Source organism: Nomascus leucogenys, chromosome 21 (assembly GCF_006542625.1).
Source record: "Nomascus leucogenys isolate Asia chromosome 21, Asia_NLE_v1, whole genome shotgun sequence".
Lineage (NCBI taxonomy): Eukaryota > Metazoa > Chordata > Mammalia > Primates > Hylobatidae > Nomascus > Nomascus leucogenys.
This window is the reverse complement of record NC_044401.1, coordinates 30758982-30770677: the sequence shown is the minus strand read 5'-3', so window position 1 is coordinate 30770677 and position 11696 is coordinate 30758982.

The window sequence follows — 11696 nt, the reverse complement described above, 5'->3', positions numbered from 1 at the left end:
AATTCTGATCATTTTCAGACTTCACATACACAAAAAGGTAATTTTCAGTATGTCTCTTTGGAGTTTCTTTTAAGAAAATTAAATAAAAGTATGTTTATTGGGTATCATGTATGTTAAAAATTAAGCTAAATGATATTTATAGAAAATAGAATTTGAAAATGTCCCTAAATAATTTTACTATTGTTATATAGAGTCATTGGAATATGTTGGTAAAGTATGTGAAAAATACACATTATGAAGTATACTGAAGATACTTTATGAAGTACCATAAAACCTGCCTAGCAAACAATACAAAATTTTCCCAGTTATTTACCATGATATCTAAAAAGTTTTAAATTGCAATCTTAGACTTTCTTCCATAATCATTTTTAAAAATTAAACACCTGTTCTGTTAAAATGAGGTAAAGCCAGGAAATAAATGTTTCCATTACAGTCTTCTACTATATAATATATCCATAGGATTATCTGGAATGTACCCCTTTAAGATAGATTCTTAGAAGAAGAATTACTACGCTTAAGTCTTACAAACTTTTAACATCTTGAAAACATTACTAACTTGCATTTTTCAAATAATTAATTATATTATGATTTTGATGTAAAATATCAGGAGTGAGTCAAGCAAAAAAGAATTGTTTATTATCAGGAGACACGGGAGTTTCTTGGCACTCACAGAAAAGAAGGAAGTCAGGCCATACAGAGAGACTGAATACAAAATGAGGGCACACCTCTCTGAGTCTCCTACCTGCATTTTTTTTTTTCTTTTGCCTCTCACTTTTTTCCTTCTCTACAGAACAGCCTAGGCTGATTCGCCATCCATGGTCCCCTCGAAAATCTCCAGATCATGCCTTAAACTTTCAAGGAGGCAAAGAGACTATCTTGCAGCTTCTCAGTCGACATTTATGATAATTTTTTTTTTTTTTTAGAGTCTCACTCTGTCACCCAGGCTGGAGTGCAGTGGCGTGATCTTGGCTCACTGCAACCTCTGCCTCCCATGTTCAAGAGATTCTTCTGCCTCAGCCTCCCAAGCAGCTGGGATTACAGGCGCTTGCCACCATACCTGGCTAATTTTTGTATTTTTCGTAGAGATGGGGTTTCACCATGTTGGCCAGGCTGGACTCGAACTCCTGACCTCAAATGATCCATCCGCCTCGGCCTCCGAAAGTGCTGGGATTACAGATGTGAGCCACTGCGCTGGGTGGAGAGGAATATTCTTATTGGCCATAACTTTTTGGTAAGTTCCAGAAGTATAAAGATGGTTCCCAGTGGTTCACACTTATGAATGGGTAGGATTGTCCTGTATACATTCAGATGTTTGTAGACAAGGAGGGATAGAACATTGTCTTGGAAGACACCCTTAAAATATGACTGATGCTCTTATACCATCTTACGCTAGCGTTAGTGGTGTAAAATTCACAATTGTCTGGCATTCTCATTGTTAGTAATAATGTGTAAATACATATGCCTTATCAATCTGATAGGATATTTTAATATTTTAATCTGCATTTTTGATTGCTAATATTCTCTGTTTTCATATTTATATTTGCTATCTGTATTTATCATTTTGTTAATTAACAGATTCCATATTTTATCCTTTTATTTAAAGGCCATTCAGTTTTATTATCCATTTGTGTCTTTTACAAATACACTAAAAATTTAAATTTTCATTGCTCTGATCATTGTATGATTAAAATTTTCTTAATGTCTCATCTTTTAAATTTATGCTGGACCTTGGTATACATAGTATTTTATGTAAGAGTTAACATGTGATTCATTTTTTGCATGCATTTTTAATGATTTCAGACTTTAAAATTCTACCTTATCCAAAGGCTCATTTATTTATTTTTACCTTTGTTTTGTTATTTTGGCACCTTAAGAAATTTTCTATTGACATTTTAAGCTACTGTATTCTGTATGTTTCTAGAGCTCGTTTATAATCACTTAGATAATAATGAAAATTGTAGCTCAATTTGAAAACTACCAGATAAATAAGAAGAAAAATTCTACTTCAATCTAAGATGACAAAAGAAAATATGCAGAAGAGAAGTCTTCACCAGGTGTTTTTAGCCTGATTTATTCACTGTATTTCCTCTTAAACTAAGCAAAGGATTGATTTTTTTAAATACTCTGAGATTCAAAAAACAAATCACATTTGGAGAAAAATATATATAACCCCAGAAAAAATCCTATGTCATTCTAATATAAAGACACATGCACATGTATGTTTACTGCAGTACTATTCACAATAGCAGAGACTTGGAACCAACCCAAATGCCCATCAATGATAGACTGGATTAAGAACATGTGGCACATATACACCATGGAGTACTATCCAGCCACAAAAAAATGAATGAGTTGATGTCCTTTGCAGGGATATGAATGAAGCTGGAAACCATCATTCTCAGCTGGCTAACACAGAAACAGAAGACCAAAGACCGCATGCTCTCACTCCTAAGTGGGAGTTGAACAGTGAGAACACACAGACACAGGGAGGGAAACCTCATATACCGGGGCCTGTCTGGGGGTGGGGGCTAGTGGAGGGACAGCATTAGGAGAAATAGCTAAAGCAGATGACGGGTTGATGGGTGCGGCAAACCACCATAGCACGTGTATACCTGTGTAACAAACCTGCACGTTCTGCACATGTATCCCAGAACTTAAAGTATAATTTAAAAAAAAATGGCTGGGCGCGGTGGCTCACGCCTGTAATCCCAGCACTTTGGGAGACTGAGGCGGGTGGATCACCTGAGGTCAGGAGTTCGAGAGCAGCCTGGCCAACATGGCAAAACCCCATCTCTACTAAAAACTCAAAAATTAGCCAGGCCTGGTGGCTGGCTGTAATCCCAGCTACTTGGGAGGCTGAGGCAGGGAGAATCGCTTGAACTCGGGAGGCAGAGGTTGCAGCGAGCCGAGGTGGCACCATTGCACTCCAGCCTGGGCAACAGAACAAGACTCTGTCTCAAAAAAAATAAAAATAAAAATAAAAGAATTAATATTCAAATCTAAGTATCTCTGAGTTATATATAAAATTAAAACCTCTTTTCCTCTTTTTATTTTTCATATATATGTTTTCTAATTTTTCTACTTTTTTTGTGAGTTCAGAAGCAGTATATACATTCAGCATGGAGATAGATTCTGTAATTAAACTGTCTGGCTATAAACCAAAGCTTTATACCTTAGTGGCTATACATTGATGGACAAGTAATTTTACCTTTTAGTGTTTTGGGTTATTTTATCTGTAATATGGAGATAATGGTAATATTAAACCCACTTACAACAATGCCTGCCATGTAATAAACTTTCAGTAATTATTAGCAATTACTAATTGCAAAGCTTTGTAACTATTGTTTATGCGTAGTCTATGTGCTTTATATGTGTTATCTCATTTTATTTTCACATTAACCTAGTGATATAGGCACTAGTTTATGGACTGGGAAACTGAGACACAGGATAAATTCTTAGCAAAGGTCATTCAGTAAGTGTTGAGGCTGGTGTAGTAATATAAGCCACTTAAAGCCTGAGCAAGCTACCTAATCCTGTCCTCTATTATATAAGGAAAATCTATACAGTATTGAGATTTGTCTAAGTCTAGTTCTGTGTCTCATCTATGTATCTTCATATGTAGACTTTTTATTTGTCACATAGATTCAGAGAGAAAACATGGAAAGAAAGCTGATTCTCAATGATGTGATGATCTTTTCAACTGTATCTCGGTATAATCCTGTGTTAGTATTGCGCTATAGTACATGAATGATATGGGCATTATTCCTTGCAGAGCAATGGACTGGAAATGCTGAATAACTTAACCCCATTCAATAATGTGTTCAGTTGATGCTAATAATTGTTATTTCCACCAACTTGCAATTCAAATTACTTTGAGCTGATTACAAGTTGTGGATAATTCATACACACACATACGCACACACACATATGATACAAAGACAAAGGAATTAAGATGGGGGTTTCCATTATGATAAGAAAGTGAAAATGAATCTAAATTAATTTATTCAGTTAGCTTAAGTGGCAATAAAATGTTGTATTTCCACAACTCATAACCTTTGAAAAGATGATAAGTTTTACTCAAAGTAGTTTATTAAGGAAAAGATTACTCAGCCATACTGTTTAAAAAGAGACTGGAAGCAGACATTATTTAAGGCACATATCAGTCGTGCATGCCATGCTGGGCTGTTTATTGATAGTGAAAACAACAATGAATGTACACATTATGTAGATCGCCCTTGCTTAAATTATTTTACATACAGAAATCAAGGTTCTTTATTGCCCAAGGAAGGGATAATGTTGACAGTTTGCAACCGTGCTGAAGATGAATGCTCTCTTAATGCTGTCTAAAGGGTAAACTTGTAACTTATGGCAAATAAATGTCAAGGTGAGACACTGACTTAGATATGATGCTCACCCATAAGGGCTATCTCCCTGTTGTACTATAGCTCATGGGTAGATTTATCATTTGTCTCACTTAAATAGATCTAGCCTTGTCCACACAATATACCACTGTGTCTGAGTTGATTTAGTTGGAAAATCTCTTTGCTCTGGTTTTCTTAGACCACATTAATAGATAATGCATAGAGGTACATTTTAGAGTGTGTAAATCTTTCACAAGAGATATGTTTGCTATTGCACTTGAATAAGAAGTCAGATTTTCATTCCTTATGCCCATGATGTAAATAAAAGAAAAAATGATTAGCTCTTTAGTAGTCTTACTGGGTGACACAAGGATATCATATGGTGTAATAAGAAATGAATACAGAACATTGCAAATTAAATGACATTGTGCTGAGTGAGTCTGCCACCTTTTTTCATTTAGGCATCTCTAAAGATGAAAGAAGCAGAATGCTTTTCTTAGTTACTGCAATAAGATTATTTAATTATAATCATCTGGCTATGGCTTAGTTCATGACACAAGATAATCTAATGTAGGGATTGCAGAAGGGAGACGAGGTAAACAGGGGTACAAAGCGGGAAGAAGAAAGGTGTTTCATTTCCTTTGATGGGGATCAAAAGATATATTTGATTATTTGGGATTTCCCAGAGTTTTGTTTTGTTTTGTTTTTGAGGGGGCCTAGACTATGTTAACTAAAAAATTCAGCCTATCAGGATTGTTTAAGGAACACTCAGTCATGTCTCTATAATCCACAAAATTTGGTAAAACAATTTCATAAAAGTGAAGGGAGGCAAAACTTACCATAGATCACAATGAAGAATTAGAAGGCTTTCAGAAGACAGATTCATCCCATGTTCTGCTTTAAGACTATCTATTCTACCATAAATTGTTTATACAACTTCTGCCTATCCTTGTTTATTTTTTAAATACTATGTTTCAAAGTATAATTTATGCTGTCTTCTTTTTCCCTACCTAATATGCAGAAATGTAATGGGCAGATGAAGTGTTTATAAATTTTTGTTCCTTCTGTCGAGAAACTGGGTATCTAATAAATTAAATTTTCATAAATCATTGTTATTCTGAATCACTAAGGAAAGTAGATGTGGCTGAATCTTACTTGATTTATGATTCAAGCAGGAAAAAAAATGAGTGGTTTGATGGATGTGAAAGAAATAAATGGCAGCATAACTAAATGAATTGAAAAATCCCAGTGACTGGGGGACATTACTTAGTGCTTAAGGCTGTTCCTGGCATGTAGGCATAGGAATGTAATACTCCTTTTGATTATTTAGTGATTAATTATTTAGTAATTAAGAATGGAGTACTCTTTAGTGTAGTACTCTTCAGTGAAAATTGTTTCTTTTATAATAAGATAGTTCTTTCTGAATTCAAAATCAAAATCAGATTCAGTTAATGTTTAATTGAACATCTACTTTGTGACATATTTGTACAATGTACTTTAAAACACATTGTTATTCTATCATATGCTGTTTAAATTGTTATAATTTTAGTGCTTTCCGAGTCATCTGCTCATCTCTGTCCTATATTTTCACAACATTGTTGGAGAGATTATTGTTTGTAAATTTGTCATTTATCTTTTTATTGGTTTAAAAACAACACGTTCCTATATGTTTCTTATAGTGTTACTATCACAGAAATATTCAATATTCTGGTTTATGTTCAATATTCTGGTTTATATTTAATTCAAAAATCATAATCTTCCCACATACTTTTTTATCAAGTACTAGAATTCTTTCAGTGCAGGAACTGAATAATTATTGTGCAACTAAATGTAGTGATAAACTCAAGTTTAATTCTTAGGTGTCATGCTGAGCAAGTGAAATATGCTGTCCTCTATGCAGGGGAAAATGGAGAGAACAGATTAAAGAAAATTTATATGAGAATACTTTCTTATGTCCCAAATAGCAATGAAATATGCATGTATATGTGTAGGTATGAATATATATGTGTATATATATGTGCATGCATGTGTGTATATATATATGTGTATGTATATGATTAATTGCTGTCTAGATAATAAAGCTCTGAATAAAACAAATATGAATACATTACTTTTGACAGGAGCCTGGAAGTTTAATTAAGAAAAATTGAAAGATTCAATAATGGGTAAATAAAATTACAATTTCTCTCACTGAGACACCTGCCTTATACTACATTGATTCTGCAAATGAAAATTGCCACGTTGTGCCCTGCAGGAACTGTCTCTGCAGCGAAAGCTGTTCTTCTCACGGTTCTCAGAGAACACGTAGGATGTAAACAAAGCGCTTTGACAGAATTTTTTAAAAACTAGGTTAGTTAAATTCTGAATTTTAAAGGATGATAAATAATCAATCTGAGTAAAACAGCTGACCTGAAAATGTTTGTAGACAATATATTTAAATGCATAAAATAAATTAAATCAATGACATTGATATTAAGATACTACAGATAAGCGAACATTAAAAAGTGAGTTTGCATGAAGTCAGGTAAGGAACTGTAAAGTCAGAACTGACTAGAATCTTCTAATTACTTTATCCTGTGAAGTAAGATTAGTTTTAAGTACATTACATGCTATAATAAATAGTTATTATTTTTCTAATGAAAAATTGAAAAACTGATTCAGAAGTTACAAATGGTTAATAGTTAATATGTTGATCATATTTACAAAATATAAAAACACATGACAATGTGTTCTAAAATACATTCTCTCTTAATAAGCCTATGTATTGACTAGTCAACACGCAGTGAAATAAACATGTACCTTAACTTGTCTTACTTTAACTCTATATACTTTGAAGGGATTGAACAGACTAGACAGGGTGAGGGGAAAGAAAAGATAAGGAAGAGAAGAGGGGGTCCAGGGGAGAAAGGTGCAGAGACTGAGAAAGATTGACCATATACCATAAATCTAAAAGGCCCATGTGTGTGTCATGGTAGATAGGAGCATGCACATGGTACATGTACAGGAGAAAATAGTATTCATGTTTCATATGTGCCATATGCAAAAGAAAAATATACCATATAGAAAATTCAGTTTATTGTAATAGAGATGTACAAAGGAAAATATCATAAAGGATTTTGTTTTTGTATTCTTAAATTATTACTTGTAGTATCTGCTCTATTTGCACTTGATATTCGTAATTTGGAGAGAAAAATTAGGGAGATGGGAAGGATGAAACTAGAATGCATAGAACAAGTTCTTAGGATTAGTCAATTACGCAAGTTTGTAAAGCTAACTACAAAATTCTAGTTTAAAAATGACTAGTAATGAGAACAAAAGTTCTTTAAAGTTCATGGGGGCTTTGTAATATTTTAATTGCTTCTTTAGTGTTGAAGAACAAAGTACAAATCATAATGATGTTGAGAAACGATGACCAAATGGAGATTAACGTGAAAGCACTCAGAAAATCCTTTTCATTTTTATTCATACCTGAACTTTGGGCACATACTTCTGTTTAATGAATATTGATGTGATAGACAGAAAAACATCATCTGTTCAAACATAGTCGGTAGTTTAAGGTTTCATTTTTCTATCAAACATCTTGCACACCAAGTGATTTCATCAACATATTCAAATCAAAGCCTAGCACTTATTAAAGGTCACTTGTAATACTTTGAAACATAAGACAGCGAAGACAAGATTTTAACCTAAAAACATTATAATGGAGTTTTTTCTAATAAATTAGTAATTAATATTTCATATTTGTAATAATTCATTAAATTCTACTAATAATTGCAAAATCATTTATACAAATCTCACTGTAAGCATTTAGTTTCTGATGTAAATGTTTTTAAAATGAGTAGGAAAAAATGTTTTTAATAAATGGTACTGTGACACCTGGCTTACATTGAAAAACATTTTGAGCTTCAGTTCTGACCATATATTATATAAGCACACATAGACTAAAATGCATTTTATAAAAATGCAGTTACACAAGTAGAATTTATAGGAGATTATTTCATCTCATCTTGAAAACTGACCTGTAAAGAAAAAAATAAGGCTTCTTTTTGGAAAAGACATATAGATTTGTATGTGTATATATATATATACATATAAAAATATCTATACATTAAAATCACCATAAACATACTAATTTTAACACTTTCAGGTTAACACTTTCAGCTCTGAAAAAATGACAGTCTTATTAATGGAGAAAATGTTCTGCCACAAGTAGGAATGACGTATAAAATAAAGTTTTTAAATGTATAACTGGGCTCACGTACACACACAAAAGAAACCACAAAGGCATGGATCCATACAAGGCGAACAACTGGATTCTAGACAGCTCAATTACTACATCACCTTCTAAAGCCTGCACTCTAGCTGGAAAAAGAATGAGAGAAAAAGTATCTGCTAACAGAGAAAAAGAAAGATGACAAAACAAAACAAACAAAGAAACACCAAGAAAAAGCTTATCTCTGCCTGGGCTACTGGTGAAAACAGACAAACAAACAAACAAACAAAAAACACAAAAGCTTCCCTTGATACTTTTTCTAGAAAAGAGGTATTTTTCACTCTAAGAAATAATCATAAAAACCATTCCTGTGAGAGTCATAGTTATGCTCTTTTGACAACTGGAAGGACTCACTAATAATGCTAAGTACCGGGGATTCACACAGCTGCGCAATCACCATCACTACTGAAAATAAAGCTCATGACTAAAAATGACAAATCACATGAGTAAGAAATCCACCATGAGCAAGAGTGCAAAACCAACAAATTAAAGACTGAGCAGCCCAAGAACTTGAGCTAATGTAAATATTATTCAAAATAAACTACAAAATAAATAAGGACTAAAAGAAAAACTTGAAGCTGTAAGAAAAGAATAGGCACTAAAGTAAAGAGAATGTACATTTAAAAATGAACCAACTTGAAAACATAGAAATGAAAATAAGTGAAATGAAAAACTCTGTAGATAGCATAAACAGATATAACTGAAGAAATAATGTAAAAAATTCTTTTTTTATTTTTATTTTTTAATTTTTTTATTATTATTATTATACTTCAAGTTTTAGGGTACATGTGCACAATGTGCAGGTTTGTTACATACGTATCCATGTGCCATGTTGGTGTGCTGCACCCATTAACTCGTCATTTAGCATTAGATATATCTCCCAATGCTGTCCCTCCCCCCTCCCCCCACCCCACAACAGTCCCCGGAGTGTGATGTTCCCCTTCCTGTATCCATGTGTTCCCATTGTTCAATTCCCACCTATGAGTGAGAACACACGGTGTTTGGTTTTTTGTCCTTGCTATAGTTTATTGAGAATGATGGTTTCCAGGTTCATCCATGTCCCTACAAAGGACATGAACTCATCCTTTTTTATGGCTGCATAGTATTCCATGGTGTATATGTGCCACATTTTCTTAATCCAGTCTATCGTTGTTGGACATTTGGGTTGGTTCCAACTCTTTGCTATTGTGAATAGTGCCGCAATAAACATACATGTGCATGTGTCTTTATAGCAGCATGATTTATAGTCCTTTGGGTATATACCCAGTAATGGGATGGCTGGGTCAAATGGTATTTCTAGTTCTAGATCCCTGAGGAATTGCCACACTGACTTCCACAATGGTTGAACTAGTTTACAGTCCCACCAACAGTGTAAAAGTGTTCCTATTTCTCCACATCCTCTCCAGCACCTGTTGTTCCCTGACTTTTTAATGATGGCCATTCTAACTGGTGTGAGATGGTATCTCATTGTGGTTATGATTTGCATTTCTCTGATGGCCAGTGATGATGAGCATTTTTTCATGTGTTTTTTGGCTGCATAAATGTCTTCTTTTGAGAAGTGTCTGTTCATGTCCTTTGCCCACTTTTTGATGGGGTTGTTTATTTTTTTCTTGTAAATTTGTTTGAGTTCATTGTAGATTCTGGATGTTAGCCCTTTGTCAGATGAGTAGGTTGTGAAAATTTTCTCCCATTCTGTAGGTTGCTTGTTCACTCTGATGGTAGTTTCTTTTGCTGTGCAGAAGCTCTTTAGTTTAATTAGATCCCATTTGTCAATTTTGGCTTTTGTTTGCATTGCTTTTGGTGTTTTAGACATGAAGTCCTTGCCCACGCCTATGTCATGAATGGTATTGCCTAGATTTTCTTCTAGGGTTTTTATGGTTTTAAGTCTAACGTGTAAGTCTTTAATCCATCTTGAATTAATTTTTGAATAAGGTGTAAGGAAGGGATCCAGTTTCAGCTTTCTACATATGGCTAGCCAGTTTTCCCAGCACCATTTATTAAATAGGGAATCCTTTTCCCATTGCTTGTTTTTGTCAGGTTTGTCAAAGATGAGATAGTTGTAGATATGTGGCATTATTTCTGAGGGCTCTGTTGTGTTCCATTGATCTATGTCTCTGTTTCGGTACAAGTACCATGCTGTTTTGGTTACTGTAGCCTCGTAGTATAGTTTGAAGTCAGGTAGTGTAATGCCTCCAGCTTTGTTCTTTTGGCTTAGGATTGACTTGGCGATGCGGGCTTTTTTTTTGTTCCATATGAACTTTAAAGTAGTTTTTTCTATTTGTATCTGTGGGAATAATTTACAACAAAGTACAAAGAAATAAAGAAAGGTGAAATAAACTAGAAAATTTAAGAGATGGTATAACATGAGGTCTATTATATTATGAATAGGAATTCTAGAAAAAGAACATAAACTCTGGGAGGAGCAATATTCAAATAAATGATGGCAAAGAAATTTCCAGATTTCCTGTCAGATAATGTTCAGATTCAAGAACAGTAGGCCCCAAGCAAATCACAAAATACCCCAAAGAGCCAAAGCAATCTCAAGTAAAAAGAATAAAGCTGAAGGCATCAAACTATCTGACTTTAAAATATATCGCTATGTCATAGTAACCAAAGCAGTACAAAAACAGACATATAGACCAATAGAACATAATAGAGAATCTAGAAATAAATGCATGTATTTGAAGCTAATAGATACTTGACAAAGGTGCCAAGAACATCCAATGGGCAAAAGACAGTCTCTTCAATAAATGGTGCTGGGAAAATTGGATATCTATATGCAGATGAATAAAACAAGACCCCAAGCTCTCACCATATGCAAAAATCAACTCAAGATGGGTTAAATATTTAAACATAAGACCTGAAACTATACAACTACTAGAAGAAAACAGGTCTTCAGAACCTGGTCAAGGAAGGTTCTGAACAAATTCAGAACAATGGTCTAGGCAAAGGTTTTACAGCTATGACCTCAAAAGCACAAGCAACAAGAAAAAAAATAGACAAATAGGACTATATGAAACATAAAAAGCTTCTGCATGCAAAAGAAACATTCAATAGAGTGA